Genomic DNA, 19,234 nt, shown 5'->3' on the forward strand with positions numbered 1-19,234 from the left:
AAGGCCTATAGACCCCACAGAGAGATAACAAAAGGCGAGGTAATACACGCTTTGGCAAATGTGGCTCCAGTGACCATTTTCCTTCACCAGATTTGTGGCTTGTTTACCTCTAGTTCTTTCACTAAAATATATAATTGGCAGTTCAATTAAAAAGACAAGAAGTGTATGCTATGGCAGAGCCTCAGGGTACTCTAGCCTGTTCACTAACAAGGTCAGGGAACATATTTATTGTACTATTCATCAGAGAAAAACAGAGGGAAAACTACCCTAGACCACATACAGCACATCACACAGGGCACGGGCCTCCTGACACACACCTGCTGGGATGCAAACACCCCACCACAGCAGCCCAGGGCAGACCTGCCTGTTCTCCTACCTGCAAATTCAGATTTTTGGAAAGAAGGGTGCACAGAGACACCTGAAGAGCAGTTTCAGCTTTCTAACTCACACTTTTCGGAAAGAACCTTGAAAATATTCACCAAAGAAAGTATTTTTCTCCTTTGTTGTCCTTTACAGTGCTCTGCCCAGAACAGGGCAGCTGCCTCTGGTGACGGGCTTGGGAGAACAAATAGCCCCCAGCAAACACGGCTCTCCAGCCCCAGTCCTGTGGAAAATGGAGAGGCCAGCAGCTGCCTTGTTGTGCTGCTTGAGGAGCTTCACCCATCCTCTGCCCTGCCTGCGCCCGAAGCCATCGCTGCCCTGTCCTTGCGGACCCCGGGGTCTGGCCCGGTGTACAGCCGCGCTGTGCTCTTGGCCCTGGGTTGTACAGCCGCGCTGCCCAGCCCTGGAGTGGGACCCGGCCAGCTATCACCCCACAGAGCCTTCATCCCCATCTCCCATCGCTGCTCCTGCCCTGCTTCCCCCCAGACCAAAGTGCCGAAGGGGACAAACTCGCTGGCAGTTTGACAGGAGCTGCTGCAGAGTTTGAATCCGGGCCTCCATGGAAGAGGGGTCAGATCACAGCTCACTACCACCTGCCCACTGAGACAAGAGAGTGCATTTTTTTTTGCTGCAGAATCCTGCTGCACAGAAGTGCGGTGCTAATTTCCTCGGCCGACACAGAAGTCAGGCTGCTACAAGCTTATTTTGGCCTCTTGCCGTGGCAGAGTGTGAGAGAGTGACTGAAGCAAGCAGCATACGAGTCAAGTGTGGGAAACATGGGGCAGAGATAAATCCTTGTTTGCATCACAGGCCGGCAGATGGACCCCAGGAAAACACACAAATCTTGAAATGAAATGTTGTATCTGAAAAGAAGAAGGTGCCTCGGGGTGGCGAGAGCAGTGGACCTTCCCAGGCACATGGGCCCAGACTCGGCCGGGGCCAAAGACGGGGCAGCAAAACGATGCTCTGAGCTCTGGGAGCTGAAGACACTGTGGGAACGAGGGCTTGTCGCTTTGTACTTCAGGCAAAGACACCCAGCAGGGAACGCATGAGTTCGATTTGAAAGAGAGCACAATGGTGATGGGAGGGCGCTCCCTTGGCTTTCTTTGCCAAACAAATTTTAAATCAGAAATTTGGACTGGATTGCCGTTTATTTTTCTCCAACAATGGAGGAAGAAAGGTCTTTTCCATTCGTTTTCAGTCTCTCTCCGACCATGTTGCAATGTAATCTGTCTGCCCTGCTGAATTTTCCATTCTTAAGGATCATCCACTCCAGACTAGTGCTGACCGGGCAGGACAAAATTATTTGCCTACTACTTACCTGAATTTAAAGATCAGTTTTGCAGTAAGATGAGGTCTGTAGTTTTGGGGCATATTTGTTTTCTGTGGATATCTGAGCCAAGATCTGCAGAAGTGGTTTTCATATATTTTAAGTGGGAATGCATGAGTAAGACAATTAATTCATGTGCTATCACCAAGTTCTGAGCTGAGACTGTGGCAAAGAATTGACATTTGCGCTTCATATTGTGCTGCTGACTTGCGTTCCTCTGTCCAGTCATGGAACAGGCATACTTTACAAAAGTTAATAATTAATTAATACAAAGCAAATTTCAAAAGTTCACATAAAAAATTTACTCCCAAGCATTCACAAACTGTTTTTTACGATACGGAAATATGAAGTGGGAATCTCATGAATAAATCTAAATAATGAGGGCATTTGAAATCTAAGATTCACTTGGCAATATGTAAAAAAAAAAAAGAAGAAAAGAAAGAGACAGAGACAGAAAATACGGCAGAAAGCCAATTGTTTTGGCGCAGTGAAGCCGAGAGCTCCATGGCCGACCCTCGCACACACCAGCCCAGGGCCTACGGGGAGCCCAGGCCTGCGGACGCCCGGAGGCACCCGCCTTCCCCACGGCCCACTCCTGCCCGACAGCACCCTGGAAACACCGACACGAGCAGGGGACCCCGCAGGCCCGAGGGCCCTCCCTGGCCGAGGGGCCTCCTCCCCGCCACCCCATCGGCCCCCCGACCCTGCCGGCTCCGGTGCCACGCTCCGCCAGCCCCCTCCGCGCCAGGCCAGGGCCGTGGGCCCCAGAAGGAGGGAGCCGCCCTGGCTGCAACCCAGGCAGGCCCGGCCCGAGGGCAGGAGCGAGAGGTCGGTCAGCACGGGCAAGAAGGAAACTCCTCGAACCTCCGCGGGCAGGCAGAGGCACACTGGCTAAGGCAGAGTGGCACGCCGTCCAGCACCAGTCTGTAACCGCGGGCCCGCCCGTCTCCGTGCCGGGACAGGGATCCCCAGTGCCGCTGACCGCCAGGCCCAGCCCCACTGACTGCCAGGCCCAGCCCCACGGCCTCCACCAATGTCCCGGCGGCCGGTGCTCGGCGGGCACCGACTCCTGCTGCGGCGAGGGAGCAAGTGGGCCCCAGGCTTCCCACAGCTCACAGGACTTAGAAACGCCTGCTGTATTATGACAAGGTAGTTGCTTTTGAAAGAGAAATAATGTAAGAGTAGAGGACACAGAAGAGCTCTGCCCAAGGCAGCATGAAAATAAGCAATAGCAGGTCTCTCTGATGAGTTTCTCCAGTGTGCCCTGCCCCTCTCAGGAGACACATCAAAGGGAGACGGGGAAATCAGTCCACGGCAGCGAGCCTGCTGGAGCCCGCTTGCTCAGCACAGGCAAAATTAATTAACAGGGAGGCAGAAAAAAGAGCCAATATGAGTCTGATTCTGTCAGGGAGTGCAGCACTGACAAACAGCAAATGCTAATTCAGGAGTTTTCCATCTCTCCACCTGCCAGTGGGAAAGAGGAGCACGATTTAGATTTGAAAGAGACTGATACCTCTGACATGTCGCACGATTCCACATCTACCACTGCTGCCTGGAAGCCTACAAAAACTAAAGGTAGCTCAAGAGAAACTCAGCCGTTGTAATACGTGGTCTAAGGAAAACACATCAGTGTGTTGGTTATTGCTGTCACAGAACACAAAGCCAAGGTGAGACCTCACAAACAACAGGAGAAGCCACAAATAGCAACCTCTTACCCTGCTATCAGTGAGCATCTCATCAGAACAAGACAAGTATAACCAAGAAACAAGTTAGGAGAAATTAATTCAATTTTATTTGACATAATAAACACCAAGACTTATTAATGCTGCTTTTCTATGTACTGAACACAACAGGGTTGGAAACATGAGACCCACGCTTGCAGGACGAAACAAAATATCAAATGGAAAACTCTTTAAAATGCAGGATTTCCAGGCATTCAGGTACTGCAGTAGGGAGTCCCTGGAAATGCTCATAAACTAATTAGATTAAAGATGTAAAGCTATCACTCCAAGGGTATCATTGCTCTCCTATTTTTTCTTGCTCATAATTCAAAAAGGAGATGAAGCACCTGAGCCCAGTTTGGGACTAGCAATTTCTAAATAAGAAAGGACAGTGTGGCACTATAAATAAGCATTAATATTTGTTTTATTGTAAAGTTCATCTGGTCAAGCTCCTGCCTTTTACAGAATGCTCCTATTGCTATTATACATCCAGGCGCATTAAAAAATACCACTGAAAAAGGGGCTTGCTTTATGTCCCGAAGAGCTGCCGAGCCACTGTTCACAGAGTACTCTCTGCAGCCCTGCGGCACAGCTCCGCTGAGCCAATCGCCCGTGAACATTTAGCAAACAGCCATTGTGCTGCATCTGTTCGGAGCAGGTTTTTTTGACTACGCGACAGGTACGTTAATCTGTGTGTGTTGCCTTCTTTTTTTTTCCTCTGTTCATGGATATTACACCCATAGTCCTCAAATCTATATAATACAGTTAGTCTGGAGAGCTCCCACGATACCTTCTAAACTCACGTCCAAAGATGTACGAGAACAATATAGCAAGAGCTGGCAGTCCTTGGCTACCAGGCACAAAAAGGCATAGCCCAAGAGACGGGTCCACTACTGCTATGCTTTCTAGGGGCAGAGGAATGACTATCAGGCTGCCATCTGCCCAGTAGTTAAGCAAAGTAACGCCTGTTTCATCTAGACTGTAAAAGGTGCTTTGTTCCGAGTCAAATAGAATCATGTATCAGCAACATACATTAATAACTGATAACACATAAATATCCAGTGCGTTTAATACTATCGAACTAATTAGGTGTTGGTTTGCCAGGAATAAAGGCGAGGTTTAAAAATCCAAGATGACATGATTACCACTGAGTAAGACATTCTTGCTCATCCTGAACACAGGCTAAAAGCTTAGGTGACTGAGACGAGTCACCAGGCTGGAAGCCAAACTTATTTCATGCACTAAATTTGCAATGAAAATTCTAATGAAGCCATCCTGACAAGCTAAAACAGTGCTGCTCTGGCCAGAGGTCCCCAGCTCACTCTGAGGCAGATCTGGAAGCACTAACTGGCCGAAGGGCCACTCGGTGCATGGAGCGCACGTGACTGCTGAAGCTAGCATTGCAAAAATTCAAGACTGCCATGAAAACTTGGCAGTCCAGATGCAAAAAAAAAAAAAAAATCACTTGCCACCCTTACTGTAATTGTACTGAAGAAAGTGCTTATTAAACACATGTACCTGCTCTACTCAGGTGGAGAATTTGTTCTTCTATGAGCCCGAAACACGGCATGTACTAACCTTTCCTTCTGTGTGAGAGAGCTGGTGTTAAATAGGGTCAGAGCCACGCTTGCTCTGGGGAGAAGAAAGGCTCACTTTGAAGACAGGCTGGTTACCCTGTTTTTCTTCCTACACCACAGCTTTCAGATTGCAGCTAGAACTTGAAGGGAGTTGTTCCCACAAGCTCTCCAGCCCAATGTCTCCACCCGAGAGGCTTGAGTAAATAGCAGAAGGAAGGTCTGGATATGAATCAGATGGAAAAGATTCAGCCCTCTCTCTGCTAGGTGTGAGTTCAAAGGCATCCATGGCTGAACAGCTAAATCAAGATCCCTATCTGCATGTGAGGGCAGAATGGAGCGTTCAGTACTAATGAACTGCTCACCCGTACAGGCTCATTTCTAGGTGTAGTGTGCCAGTTTGTAATGGAATCCAGTTGAAGAAGTCCATGTACTGTTGTACATAACACCAAGAGGTGGAAAAGTCTGATTGTTTTAGGAGACCTTGCATAGAATCATAGAATAGTTTGGGTTGGAAGGGACCTTTAAAGGTCATCTAGTTTCCTCTGTTTCCTTTCTGTTCTTCAGCTGCCTACAGCTGAAACCTTGGATGTGACCTCTCAGTATCAGCACTCAGCCTCACTGCCAGAGGAAGATCACAGACGCCGCAGAACGTATCACAGAGCGGAGAGCTCAGCCTACAGCACTCAGGTCCATGACAGACCTCCTCCTCCTTGCACGTGCTACGACCCAGAGCAGCCTGTCATCACAAACAGCGTGCAGGATCCATTCCCCATACGCGCACTTCAGACCTGAGTTTTGCTACATGACACTCTGCTCAAACACACAGGTTACATCTACGCATCTGCTGGCACCTGAGCAGGTACACTCCAGCAAATTCAAGTAAATATACCCATGCTGCAGCCGCATCTTGCTGCATTACACCTACAGAAAGCAAGTTGTGCCATGATGAGCTTACGTACAAATAGGCAGAAGTCAGGGACAAAGGGAAGGATGTGTCCACAGAGAACAAAGCAGCTCAGTGTCAGCACTGGGCTGAGAACACAAGTGCCCCTGAAGACCTACTGCCCAGTGACAAATCTGTTCACCTGTGCCATTTCTGCAGGTCATAGCATCCGTGTCTGTGTTCCCTTGTATATGCAGGCACGGCCCTAACTCCTCACCACCAAGGGTAGCCCACTTGTTAGCCGATGCTGGAATACAGCCGGAGCCCACAGCTAGGGTGTGCCTGTACCTCCCTCTGTGAAGCTGCCTGGTTTATTATCTGTAGAACAGCACACCTGGGAAGATGAGCCAAATAAGTATTAGATATAATCAGATACTTTCTGTCTTCAGGTGCCACCCATGTGCACACCTTCCCTACAAGCTGTGGAGTGAACCTGCTAACAATTCTATTAATAACGAGCAGTATAAGTAGGTGAACTGGATGAACTTGTGTGAAAGCAAAACCCCAGAGGTAGATCAGTTGCTCTGTTCAAAGCAAACAGATAACTATCCCAGGCTGCAGGCAACTCTCCCTCTCCCCCTTTCCCACCTCCTCCTTTGGGACATCTCCAGGCACGTCCAGGGTGGTGCAGCCTGGCAAACAGACGTTCAATCAGTGATTTATACATTTTAAAAAAGAATCACAAAGCCACCAATGACCCTGGGAAATGGCAAGTGCCAGAACGTCCTCTGAGGACTCCCCCTTATATTCACCTTCACTGTACCTGACACTGCTAACGCACAGAAGTAAAACTGTTTGTTTCTCAGGGGGTTGTGTCCCCCTGCTTCTCACCTGCTATCTGAAGTCCCCATCTACCTGCAGGATCACAGCCAGCCGGCTGCGCTATCACGCAGAGGGGACTGGCTTCAACTGAGAACCGAGCAGCAGGAGTGGTGAGCAATGCCTCAGACACAGTAGCCTCCTTGCAGGCAAAGCTAGTCACCGACTGCCAAGAGAAGAATACCAGAACACGCTGCAGCGTTCACCATTCCCACTTCTGATGCAAAGCCTGAGTTTTGTGGCAGCGCAGGGAAGAGCAAGGGACAGACTCTGGAGTGTGGGTTTGTTATTCGGTGACTGTGCCATTCACAGGCAAATCTTGCTGAAATCAAACCATGCACAACCACACGCAAGCTGGCAGTCAGAATAACGGGAGGCTGAGGCAAGATGGGAGGCTCTCAGACAGACATTTTTGTACCCCTGACAAGAATTGGGGATTATGATCGTCAAGGGGCCACAGGCTTAGCATTAGTATGATGAGTAGGGCACTGCCAGAGAGGCAGAGAGAGATGGCCTCAGGACCACAAGGACCGAGGAAGGACAGTCTCCTCAGCAAGATCTCAGGTACTGGTAGGCTTCTGAAACGCATACACTTCGCCTGCCTCTCCTCCCTTCTTCAGATCTAAGGACAGGACTCAAAGGCGCAGGCAGGGCTGCCTGAAGAAAATGAGACATAACCTCTAGTACTGCAGGGAACGTTTATGATGAGGTACCTGATCTGAAATGCACTTGCACAAAGACTCTGCAAACAGCCCCTTATGGTACAGCTGGCAACAGCCCGCACAGTGTTTCTCCACCTATACCAAGCTCTTCAAAATAGTCTCTTCTCAGCACAGGGCTTAGCATACCCCTCTTATGGTAGGAAATGATAGCTTCTGGCTCCACTGTCAGTGTTTTCCTGATCTCACCATTACACCACAGCTCTGTCTTTTTATGCCAAAGCCCGCATGGTGCCATGGTGCTGTTCTATGGCCCATTTATCTCTCATACTATTCCAAAAAATGTCCAGAAGAAAAATTTTTTTTGTGTCTGTGCACCAAAAAAAGCAGAAGGCACATCTGATTCTTCCTTTGCACGAGGATATGTATTCACTGATGGCATCTTTTATAAACACATCATGTATTCCACCTAAAGGTGCTGTGTGCTCTGAAAGAGCCAAATATATTAGCATTCTTCAACCATAACTTTTGAAGTCGGCATTTGACTATTTTTGCATTTCTTCCAGGTTGTAGTTAGACAACTCCTAATTCTACGGGGAAAGCAAAGACTATAAAATGCCAGAGCTCCACTCTGCTGAAATAACATTAGCGAAATATCAAGTTCTTTATGATGTCATGAGGGATTCCTTAATGTGACTATAGCCTCCTAATGACATCATAAAAAACAACTGCAACATCAGAAAACAGCCAAGGGTCATCAATCAGCCCGTCCTCTCTCCTACTCACCAGGGGCAGCAGCCCAACTTGCTCCTATCTGCTTTTTATGAGCAGTGTTGTCCGCTGAATAGCACACAGAGAAGAGACTAATAATCATACAAATATCAGGGAGAGCGGTCAATCATCACCTGAAATGTTGAGTACACCTGAGGGAAATTCGGGTGCTGTAGCCTGAAGAGTCTGCAAGTTTAGCACGTAGAAGAGACAACGCTACTCCCTTAGAGGTGACCCGGTGTTCTCTGGGCGACAGGCAACACCAGTTCGCAATTCAGTCATTTTTAAAATGAGGGGAGAATGGGACTAAAAAACGAGTTCTTTGGTTGCTCTATTCATCCTCCAGCCGTAAGCAAAAGCTTTTTCCATGTTGCCCAGATACCCATCTGCATGTCCCATATTACAAAGACCACACTGAAAGGAGGCTTTGCATCCTCAAATTGAAATGGGTGATAGTCCCAACAAGACGCAGTGACTGCCAAATCCTCTGGCAAGAATGGAAACAGCCTCCTCCACATTTGAAAATGCAATGCCTCGGAGTTAAAGCCTCATTATACTCTCTTAGGAATACTTGGAAGTTTTCCAGGGTTGGGGATGTCTCGAGGAGTTTCCCAGACTCTCAGAAAAAACATAGTGACAGATACTGTGGTCTCTAGATGTTTCACAATCACTCTTGGAAGGTGTTTAAAATGGACCTTCTGCCAGCATAGTGCTGACCAAAGAAAAGGTTGGTTTTTTTCCAGATAAGAAGGGAAAAGCTCTGGTTCCTTACCTTGTTCCTCACGATTTTACATATGTTTATGCAGTGTGCTCCTGAGTGGGCAGGCTGTAGTCAGGGTACTTTACAGTGGGCTGTAGAAAATCCTACTTAGGCATCCCCAAGCTTGACTACTGTTAAGGAATTGTAACTTTTACAGGCGTGGATCCTAAGAGGTAACCAAGAATAGGGGCTCTGTGCTAAGCACTGAACAACAGAGAGCACGACCTGCTTAGATATAAGAACTTCTATAGCTGGCAAAAGGGATAAAATAGCCCAGCAGAACAGACAAGCTGATGGAAACAAACAGCATAACACTGCCATAATTTAAGTAAAGGAGAAAATTCAATGCAACATAAATAAACAGGAAGGGCAGGAGAGGACAGCCAAGAAAAAGGGTAAGAAGTGCACAAGTTGAATGCAACTGAGGTGCAGAGATGTGCAAGGGAAGGAGGAAAAGGAATGACACAAAACTAACCACACAAGGTAGTAGCAGTCCAACGTGCAGAAAATCTTTGAGATGACTACAAGTACTGCCTCAGCTTATGATCTGGAGCCCCCGACCCAGCTCTGCTCTCGTTTCCCAACAGGACCAAGGAGCCAGGAGCGGAATTGTAGGTGCATGTGCAGCCTGGCTAGGTGACATCCTCCCAGCTTCATCTATCAGGGATCAATGGTAAAGGCTCCTTCACACACAAGAGTGTCCCACTCCTGTACAGACCCCTGAGTCTTGTTCTCCAATACAAAGCAGAATTGCAACTCCCCAGAACTGTCCTATTCAGTTTCCCCATATTTCACTCGAGGGGAAAGTATGACTTTCAGCTGGATTACTGCCCTGGGCTGCTAGCTCGTACTCATACCCAGAATGAACTTTTTTATTTTCTGAAATATGTAGCTGCTATTTCAAAAAAAAGCCATGGAGCAGAATAGGTTTCAGAATGGAAAACCAAAATGATATGCAACTATGTGAAACAGTTAACCACCTTGGCAGTATTAGAAACTGAGAACACCAGACTCAGAAGTCACAAAAAACCCCACCTTTTCTTCGTCATTCCCCACCTTTGGAGGTACCAGGAAGAGGAATTTGGTACAGCTCTAAAACTAACTGAAACTGGAGATCATCTCTTGGCTTAGCATGAGAGTGCACTTGAGCTTTCTATAACTCCGAACGCTTTTAAGCTGGTGCAGGGTAGAACCATCACCAGCTTTGTGTTTCACCTGCTCCTCTCTCTAAGCAGCTGCAGGGAGAAGTCTGTTTTCATAGGTGATTTCTGAAGATCATGTTTTGACTTTACTTCAGGGTTCCTGTGTCTCAAACCAGACTATGGAGAAGCGCAGGGCACCCTTCTCCCCTCCTTTCCACATCCTTCCGTAGCTGCAGAAATGATCTTAAGGACAAACAACAAGGCAACAGCTCAAAGACTGGCCACTCTGAGGGCCAAGTCAAGTAAATCGATAGAAATGAAAGTCATGCAATTACCAGGTGAGGGAGCAGCAACCCCAATACCTCTTCTGGGGGCTCAGAAGTCTCAGTTGCTCTGAGATGCTTCTGTCACCTTCCTTGCTCCTTGTAGCGCTCTGCTGGCTGCCATCTGATGAGTCCCAGTCCATGCCAATTCCCCACCCTCGATGCGTGCTGGGCCAGTAATGTTTACCCATTAGCTACAAGGTATTAGACCACCCTCCCCTTTTATTTGTTTATTTCCCAACATGAGGAAGAAACAATTTGTGTATTTTTTTAAACACTCTTGAGGAGGCCGGAGGGAGCAGAGCGATTCCTGAAAACAGCAGTTCAAGTCCCAATCGTGCTTACAGTATCCACCTGAGGGCAGTTGCTGGGACTTGCGGCCATACCCTGCTCAGGATGCCCCACGTGGCATTTTCTGCAGCAGACCACGCCGCCTGTGTCCCTCTGTTCAGCCCAAGCCTGTTCTCTGGTCAGAAGGTCCCCAGCGCGTGTCTCAGGGGAAAGTGGTCTCAGTGGAGCCAGCTGAACACGGGCTAACCACCGATTAGCCAAGCCCAAGGGACTGGCTGACCCCTGACATCAATCTCCTCGCTTTTTTTATGCCTTGCCATCAGCATCCTCTTAGTTCCACCCAGGACCAACGCTAACTGCCGACCCACAAAGCCTGATGAGGTCAAGCACTCTCAGTACTGCCGCTGCGCCAACTCTCTTCCTCGGGGTTTCTTTCAGTTTCTCTTTCTTTAGTTCCCAACAGCAGTCCGATGCTGAGCGGTGCTCTCAGACAGTTCATTAATCTAAGGACACCAGAGCTCGAGCAGATCATTTACAAATCAGCATGAAGTACAGAGAAAAGGAGGAGCCCTGCTGCTGGCATTTTGGATAAACAAGACATTCAATAATTCTAATCTCAGTGTAACTCGGCTATTTCCAGATTATATAATCCCACTCCCGAAAGAAGGTTATTTGAGCAGACTGTCACATTAAATAAACGCATTTGCCGCATATGTTAATTGCGGTAGAAAGCTGTTAAGCAAATAATCTTGTTGCATCAGAATGTTATTCTTTTAGCAGGTCTGTTCCTTTCACGGATCTCCAATTCACAAGCCGTGCTCTTTCAGAACGCACATTTCAGTTTAAGGCAAAGGAATGTGTTCACTGAACTGATCAATTTTTTTATCACGTTGACTTTTGGTTAAATTTTAAGGCAAGCTGCGCCACAGAAGTAAATTCTTTTAAACAGGTTTATTTCTACAGCAAGATTTCAATGGAGAGATTTGAAACTACATGTGGAGAAGGACGAACAAAAAACGTATTTTCTTAAGAGATATTAGCATTAATAAATCCTGCCGTGCACTGCCCAACACGCCCCACTCTGATACTCGTCATTTACTAAGCTCTTTTTATCACTTCAGGACCAATATTCTGTGTAAAAGCACCCGTGTTATGATCGTATTTACTGTTACTACTTGTTACGTAAAAAAAAAACCCTTAGCTTCATGTTGTTCTTAAAAAATGTCTGAGGTTTTGATCACACATTTCTGACTCAGTAAAAAGAGGAACACGTAGCATATACAGGGAGAGAATACTGGTATCTTGGTGCTTCTAAAGTCACACAGTTTAGTTTCTTTAGGCAAGTGAAGGAGGCTATAATGAAGGAGAAGCCTACACAAATCGGAATACACACAATCTTCTGACAACCGCTGAGTCTGCATCTTTCTTTTGTGGAATCTTGTAACAGCTGGTTCATTTCACATGCAAGTGCAGGAGCACCAGTGGTGGAAATACGGAGCAGACTGGAAATGGACTGGTTCTAAACCGGCCATTGGCCTCTCTTCCTTCAGAGTGGTAGAGAATATCAGCTTCTCACCTACAACCCTAAACACTAATTAACAATTCAAGTCAAGAGCCATTCTGGGGCATCTGATGGCAGTTTTCAAGGGGATAAGGAAGTTCCTCTAATAACCTCTGATTTTTGAAGAGACAAATGTGATCTTTGTAAGCCTAAATTTGTACAAACTCATGCCTGAATTTTAAAAATAAATAAAAAATGTGGTCAAATGCATGTCCCTGGGATTCTTCATGGGATCAGAAAAAAATTCAGAGGCGTATGTATGCGCACCGTGCATCCAGACACAAGAAATTCCATGGCATCCTTACCTGTAATAGGTGCCAAAGCATTCTCAATCCATATTCACCAAAGCTTTGTTCCATCTGTCACCCCAGCAAAACTCTCTTAGTTCTGTTTTCGGTAAGCTTATGCATCCATGTCATTTCACTTGCTTATCGGGATCTCAGTCACACTTCTGCAAGGCTGTCAACCATATCCTGAAGGCACAGAAGCGCTTGAGGTATTCCTGCAATTAGAATTTACAGGGGAAAAAATAATCTACTGATGATACATAAAATCTCCAATTTAATTCAGTCTCTCAGAGAGTAGCCAGGAAGACCATTCTGACAACAGTAACCACTCCGCTAATGTCAGCAGACCTGACTCTTGGGGAGAAGATGAGCTAAGTGAGGCCAGGTCAAATTCACATAATTACTTTTCAGAGCAGAAACACATTTCGAAAACCATATGCAAGCAGTTTTAATTTCTCCTTTTGACCACTTCCATGTATTATCAATGTACGTTTGCACTTCGTGTAAAAGTCGATAAACTGAATATAAAGAAGCTACCCAAAGCAATCTCCTTTCACAAGCAACTTGCAGGAAAATGTTTCCTTAAAGTGCCTCTAAATGAACCACATCGAGAAAATAAAGAACATTATGATCTGCAAAAGCTGTGTGCTTGCTAGCCATATACTGCTTAAGCACAGCATTCATAAAAGGGAAGCATAAAACCCTTCCCGAACGGCTTTAGGGAGTGCTGGAGCCAAGACAGAGGGAATAAAAACGGACTAAACTTGCAGGTGTGGAAAACAGCGACTCAGGAAAGTACAGGAGTTTCAGAAATTCAGCAGAGCCCCTTGGCAGGACAGCACCACGGAGGCGACCTGTATGGGACCAGCCACAGCATGCAACGAACCAAGACTCAGTTCTGTCAGTGAGTCTCTCTGCAGCTGATCTGATCTTAGCTGGAAGTCTTCTTCTTACAGAAACCTTGGCAAAGAGGTCCCTTCCAAAGCTAAACCCACCTGGTTTTCCGTGATTCCAAGGTGGTTGAACACAGATGTTCCAGAAAAAGGGACGGACCAATTTGCAATGCTAGGTTTCTTCTTGCTCAAGGGGCAGTTTCCTCATGAAACAAGGTAGTCATCAATTCATATCCAAAAGAGATTTGATCACAAATATAATTTAATGATTTAACTGATGCAATTACATGCGCAACTAACATATGATCTCTTTATAATCTCTACTGTTCCAATAGTATACTGGTGTCTCCATACGGCCGCGGTCACATTCAGCATCAAGCGACTGCAGGATTGAACTGCAAAAGCCCCTTAACTCTGCCTCAAGAAAGCAAGATGCTTAGGAACGTGCTAAAGCCTTGTCCTGCGCTGCCAGCCACAGCACCGGCAAGGTACCGTCGTCATATGGAACACCACTGTCTGCTCCTCAGCCAAAGAGACATCACCTCTTACGTGCCACTAACTCTGCATCCAAGAAGCCAAGGGAGACAAGCGAAGACAGTTTCCTTATAAACTGGCTGGCAGAATCCAGTTTCAGAACAAACGCTATCTGCGTTTTACCTTGGAACGCCAAACCAGATCAGGGGACACCCTGGTTCAGTTAGGAAAGGATTTGCTGTAGTCAGGGATGCCTGGGCACTCAGCTTCAGTATTTATTAGGTTTGGCAAGATTTGCGGGGATGTCTCCCTGGCCACCCTTCTCTCAGTCTTTCTTCAACTGTGTCGAACATTGTTTCAAATGCGTAATTTAAAAATGAAAAACGCCAGTCAAGCTCCATGAAATAGTTTTCAGAAAGTTTTCCAACCCTTCCACCTCTACCTTATCCTGTATTTTTAACGCCAAATTGAACTCAGTGTCAAATGTCTGGTGGGATTCTTCTCAGTACTGTGTAGAGAGCCTGGCTAGTCACGTTGGTACGTAAACCTTAGCATTTCACCCAACAGTTCCCCGGAAATTGGGGGTTTTGAGGTCATCCTTACACTATTCTCATTCTGTATGTAAAATTGAAGTTAATGATATCTGGGCCTGTGGCTCTGGTCTTAACAAGGCCCAGTGACTCAGATCTTAGCTGGATGGTGCTTGAATTTTCACTTATGCTCCAGACTCCAGAAGACAAAGAGATATCTGAAAAAGCCAAAAGGACATGAACAAGGGGTAATGCATATCCAGAAGAGAAAAAACCTCACAATGCTAAAATGTGGAAGGAGTATCTGAATATGAATTCCTGGTGAGAAATACATTTTTATTTGTAGGAATAATATGTTGCAAAATCTTCCGTATTCTTCAGAGCTTGTTTCGAGAGCAGCGTGTGAGGCTGAGGATCATTAAAAGTTTCTGCTGGCAGTGGGGCATCTCCTGTTGAGGCGCAAAATATAAATTGGTCTGTGACAGGAGGAGAGGCAGCAGGAAGCGAAACACACGCTGCTGGGTGTTTGAAATTCATGAGTCCTGCAGTCCTCATCTGTTCTTGACTTGTACCATCTTTTTAGGGTTTTTTTCCCCTCTGACTTCTCATTAGGTTAAGCTGTTATTTGTGTTCAGAATCAAAGAAGGAAAAATGAACGATAAGAACACAAAATATTTTATGCTTTTGTGCATATGTAGGACTGCAGAGGGTGCCAAGCCCTTGCGTGCACCAGGTGAGCAGAACTAAGGCTGGACGGCCAATTTCCTCGGAGATCCGACTTGCACAAGCCCTGCCAGCTGCTTCTGCTCCACCTACAAGCAAAAAGCACAACCCTCCACTACACCAGAGATCAGAGAAACACAGCTGTATGTGGTTAGACAGGATTTAAGGGCTACAAGTATATGTTAGACAAATATCTATTTTGGGGATTTTTTTCTCTTTGCTGCCACAAAAGGTTATTGCTGACAGCTGTATATGAGAAATTACAGTGTGTGTAGCAATCCTGAGGACACCACATGAAATTGCGTTACAGCTGTGATGGAAATAAAAGCGACTCTTTTTTTTTTTTTTTTTGATGGAGCCTATTACACAGAACTTCAAGTCACATAAAAACAATACTGGCAGTCTTAGATTTTCCTATTGCTTGAACTGGTAAAAATCCAGCCAAACTGAAGGAACCAGGAGGACAACTGCCGTGATCCTGAAAGTCTGTTCTGAGGGGAAAGTTGCGTGCTCCTGTAACACCTATTCATATGCCCTAAACCCTTAGTTCAGCTTCTACCGTAGGTGAAAAAATGGCACACGGGACTACTTCTGGTTTCCTTGCTTTTTATTAAGTCAGATCCTCATGTGACTCGTTGACAGAACTGAATGATACGATGAAGAGGTAACACTCCCCCATACCTCAAGTGGAAATGTCTTATTTTTGGCAAAACTCCTTCCATTAGAAAAAGAAGTGTCTATTGTGGGTCAAGACAGAGATTCTACTTAGATGAGCTGCAGTTTGTTTCCAACTCACATCAAGATCCTCTGTATGCTGCCGAGTAAGTCACTTGGTCTCCAGGTGTCTCAGCTTCCCCGTCCTTGCTCGCTTTGTCAAGCTCTTGCTTTGGGCAAACAGGGCACCCCCTTGACTTCGCCTCAAGGCACTCCTGTAATAGAAAATAAATATTAATAACAATAAAGAGTGCTTGGACACGCAAGGCTAACTGCGGCCTGCCTCTGGCTGTCATGAATATGAACTTTGCAAATTTGTCCGCAGAAACTACAGTTGTGTAAAACTGTCATAACCACCACACACACTTATTGAAGACGCAGCAGCAACTCCTTCGCTCTTCCAGACTTATAACTATTGTCCCAGCATTGCAAGGTGATTTCTCTTCATGCACTTTGTTTTTTATATTAAAAAAAATAGCAAATGCTGTGGTATAATGCTAATGGGAATGTCTCTTTCGGTGTATCAGTTTATGTCAAGCAAAAAACTCTGAATTCACGCCAAATGTAAAGTCAAATGTTTTAATGATATTAACATGAGATATTAATAACCTGTGAATGCAAGTAAAAGCTAATGAGATTTGCCTTTTATTGGTGTCAGTAATCAGTATTCTCTATATGCAGATGGCAAAACCCTGATAAGCCTTTATTTGATTATTAGGGAATCTAGGTTGAATATGGGCATCTTATTCAAAGGAGTATATAAAATTGTTGATACTGTCTGCCCTTTTCTCCCTATAAACATTTGTCAATTCACTCGCCATCTGCTGTTCTGTGTATACACACGCCCAGGCTAATGTTAGCTGAGGTTGCAATATAGCTACGTTAAATAATTTTATCTGATTTGTTGGATGATGGTATTTCTAATGGAAAACAACATGGTAATTTCAGAATGTTACTGATTAGATGAAAATGATATTGCATCAAAGTTACTTCCTTAATTTATTCTGAAAAAAACAAGAAGGATTTCTCTATTAAGATGCTTAATTAAAATCTATCTGTCTCCATACAAAATCTATACTTCAGGTCCTGCATGTCATGTCTGAAAAGAACAAAGGCTGATTAGCATCTTTTACACTCTGCTTTTCTTTTTGTCACTTATATATTCATTACAGCAATTCCAGCCAGGTTTCGAAGGTCTGAGAGAAAGGGTGCTATTATACGGCCTGGCTGAGCACAGGCAGAAGAACAAAAGAATGCAGCTGAGCTTTTTAGGTTTATAGAGAAAATGGGGGTGTGGTTGGCGTCCAGATGGGACTGGGGGTGGGGTGTGATGGGGAGCAGTTCCCACTTCAAGGGAATCTGGGAGAAACGCGTCACACAAACAACGTCACAGGAACTCACGCTGAAGTCAAACTGCACCTTCGCTCTCCCAGAGTTTCAGGGTTCCCTCCCAAACGTAGAAATGAAATAGGAAAAAAAAGCGACCTGAGTGGCAGCAACACGGCACACGCACATGCACGCACAGAGACACAAACACACGCACAAACTTATGCACTCTCACAAACAGGCTGGTAAGAACAAGGGAAAAAAAATTCAATTCCGTCTCTTTCTGAGTGAAGCAGTGAGTTACATGTTTCCCAGCCTTTAGCGCCTCTTTCTTTGACATATTACTTACAGAGAACTCTGAGATCTCTGAATACAAGAACTTCCCATCTGTCCTGCTCCTGAAAAATGAAGGCTGCATCAGCCCAAATATCCTCATTGGATGTGGTGCATCATTTAGCTGCAAACCAAGACGATGCTGGTTTAAAATAAGAAGGGCATATACTATAAAATTCTTAAAATATCCTTTTATATCGTACCCTAAACAAGAGAAGGAAGGCCTAGCAATACTACATACTGTTATTTGCATGAGTGGAAAGGAAAATAACGAGGTTAACTCGTTGGAAGTTGGTCAGAACATATGGGACAATTCTGTCCTTGCTTACATTTGTCTGCAGTGGGAAAAGTCTCCCTGCAAGCCACGGCATTTGTAGAGCCGTACAGTGAGATTCCTGATCAGCTCCTCTTTACTGCTACACCTCAGCAGATTCTAAGAGGTAACGGCTGGCTGGGTTTGGGAGCAGTGCACGTGACACCCACTCCCTCGCAGTAATCCCCAGCAAATCTTCTGACAAGATGCCTCTTACTAGCCCCAGGGCATCCGGACCATACTCGAGTACCACAGTCTCCCTGTCTGAGAAGCATGTCTGCCAACTCCCCAGCAGGAAATGTTAGATGAATTTGGGGAATATTTTGATATGTGGAGCAGGGCTAGAAAAGCGTGTATTTTGCTTGCCTGCGCAGGGTCAGCTGGCCTTCTCTCGAGCGCGTTTCCAGCACTCCCGGCATGTCACACAGGAGCCCGGAGCATGGAAGATTTTTCTCTGGGGTGTTGCAGGTGAACACTAAGAAACTACTTTCCTCTGCTCTCCTCATCAAAAACAGATCAGGAGGGGGAGGGAAAATAACAAGAAAGCAGTGTCTCCCTCGCAGTGCCCATTTTCTTTAGACTTACTAGTGTAAACGTGCTCCAGTCTCGTCCTTAGAGGCAGGGCTCCGCTCAGGCACAGGGCTGGATGCTGGTCTGACAGGCGCTTAGACAGGCCGAGAAGATCCAAAGGCAGGAGAAGCAAAGAGTGGGATGAGCTTTTGCTACTTTGTGCCAGCATCGCTTTGACCCAGAACTGTGATCAGTGGCCAAGTTCCTTTTAGTAACTTTCCAAAGGAGCTGAAAATATCCTTGGTACCCAGCTCTGGGTGCAACACAGATTATCCCAAGCATCCATCAACTCACTTTATTAAGCGACAGCACCAGGCAACACTCTCTTTTTAGATCAAACTAAAATATATACGAGACAGTTCATTTAAGGTGTTACCTCTTGTTCTTCTTACTTAGCACTTGGGAGATGTGTGAACAACAGCTGAGCAGGCTACAGAGCTTCTCCCAGGTCCTAGGCTCCGCGAGGCACAGAAAGCGTCCTGGTTCTGCTCGTACCGCAGAGGAGAGGAGTGCAGGGGGCTGCCTGGGAACAGACAGGTGGGAAGGGTCAGCACAGAGCAAATAAGCTGCAAAGCAGGGGGGGACACGGGGCTTGGGTACAGACAATTGGAGGGACGAGAGCAAAACTGATGCCCAGAGGAACGGTGGCAGACAGACGTAAGGGGCTGGTCAGGAGAGTGCCGTGTATACCTGAATGCGTAGGACCACCCAGTGTCAGCCCCAGAAATTGTGTTCTCCAAAGTCCTTTATCCTCAAAATATCTGCAAATAAACAATTAAAAACCACATGGAAA

The 19,234-nt window shown here is 46.1% G+C and overlaps 1 long non-coding RNA gene across 3 annotated transcripts in view; it reads right to left on the reverse strand.

Annotated features, from left to right (window-relative positions):
* Positions 1-19,234, reverse strand: part of LOC128918957 (uncharacterized) — a 100,371-nt gene that overhangs the window by 35,087 nt on the left and 46,050 nt on the right. Inside the window, exons 1-4 of one of the 3 annotated variants that reach the window (XR_008469785.1) lie at positions 19,132-19,203; positions 18,818-18,964; positions 15,982-16,114; positions 12,584-12,780 (exon numbers count right to left, since the gene is read on the reverse strand). This is a non-coding gene — a long non-coding RNA (uncharacterized LOC128918957). Of the gene's footprint in view, positions 1-12,583; positions 12,781-15,981; positions 16,115-18,817; positions 18,965-19,131; positions 19,204-19,234 lie in introns of those variants that run through there. The other 2 variants (XR_008469786.1, XR_008469784.1) reach the window with 2 other exon arrangements.

Source organism: Rissa tridactyla, chromosome 18, assembly GCF_028500815.1.
Source record: "Rissa tridactyla isolate bRisTri1 chromosome 18, bRisTri1.patW.cur.20221130, whole genome shotgun sequence".
Lineage (NCBI taxonomy): Eukaryota > Metazoa > Chordata > Aves > Charadriiformes > Laridae > Rissa > Rissa tridactyla.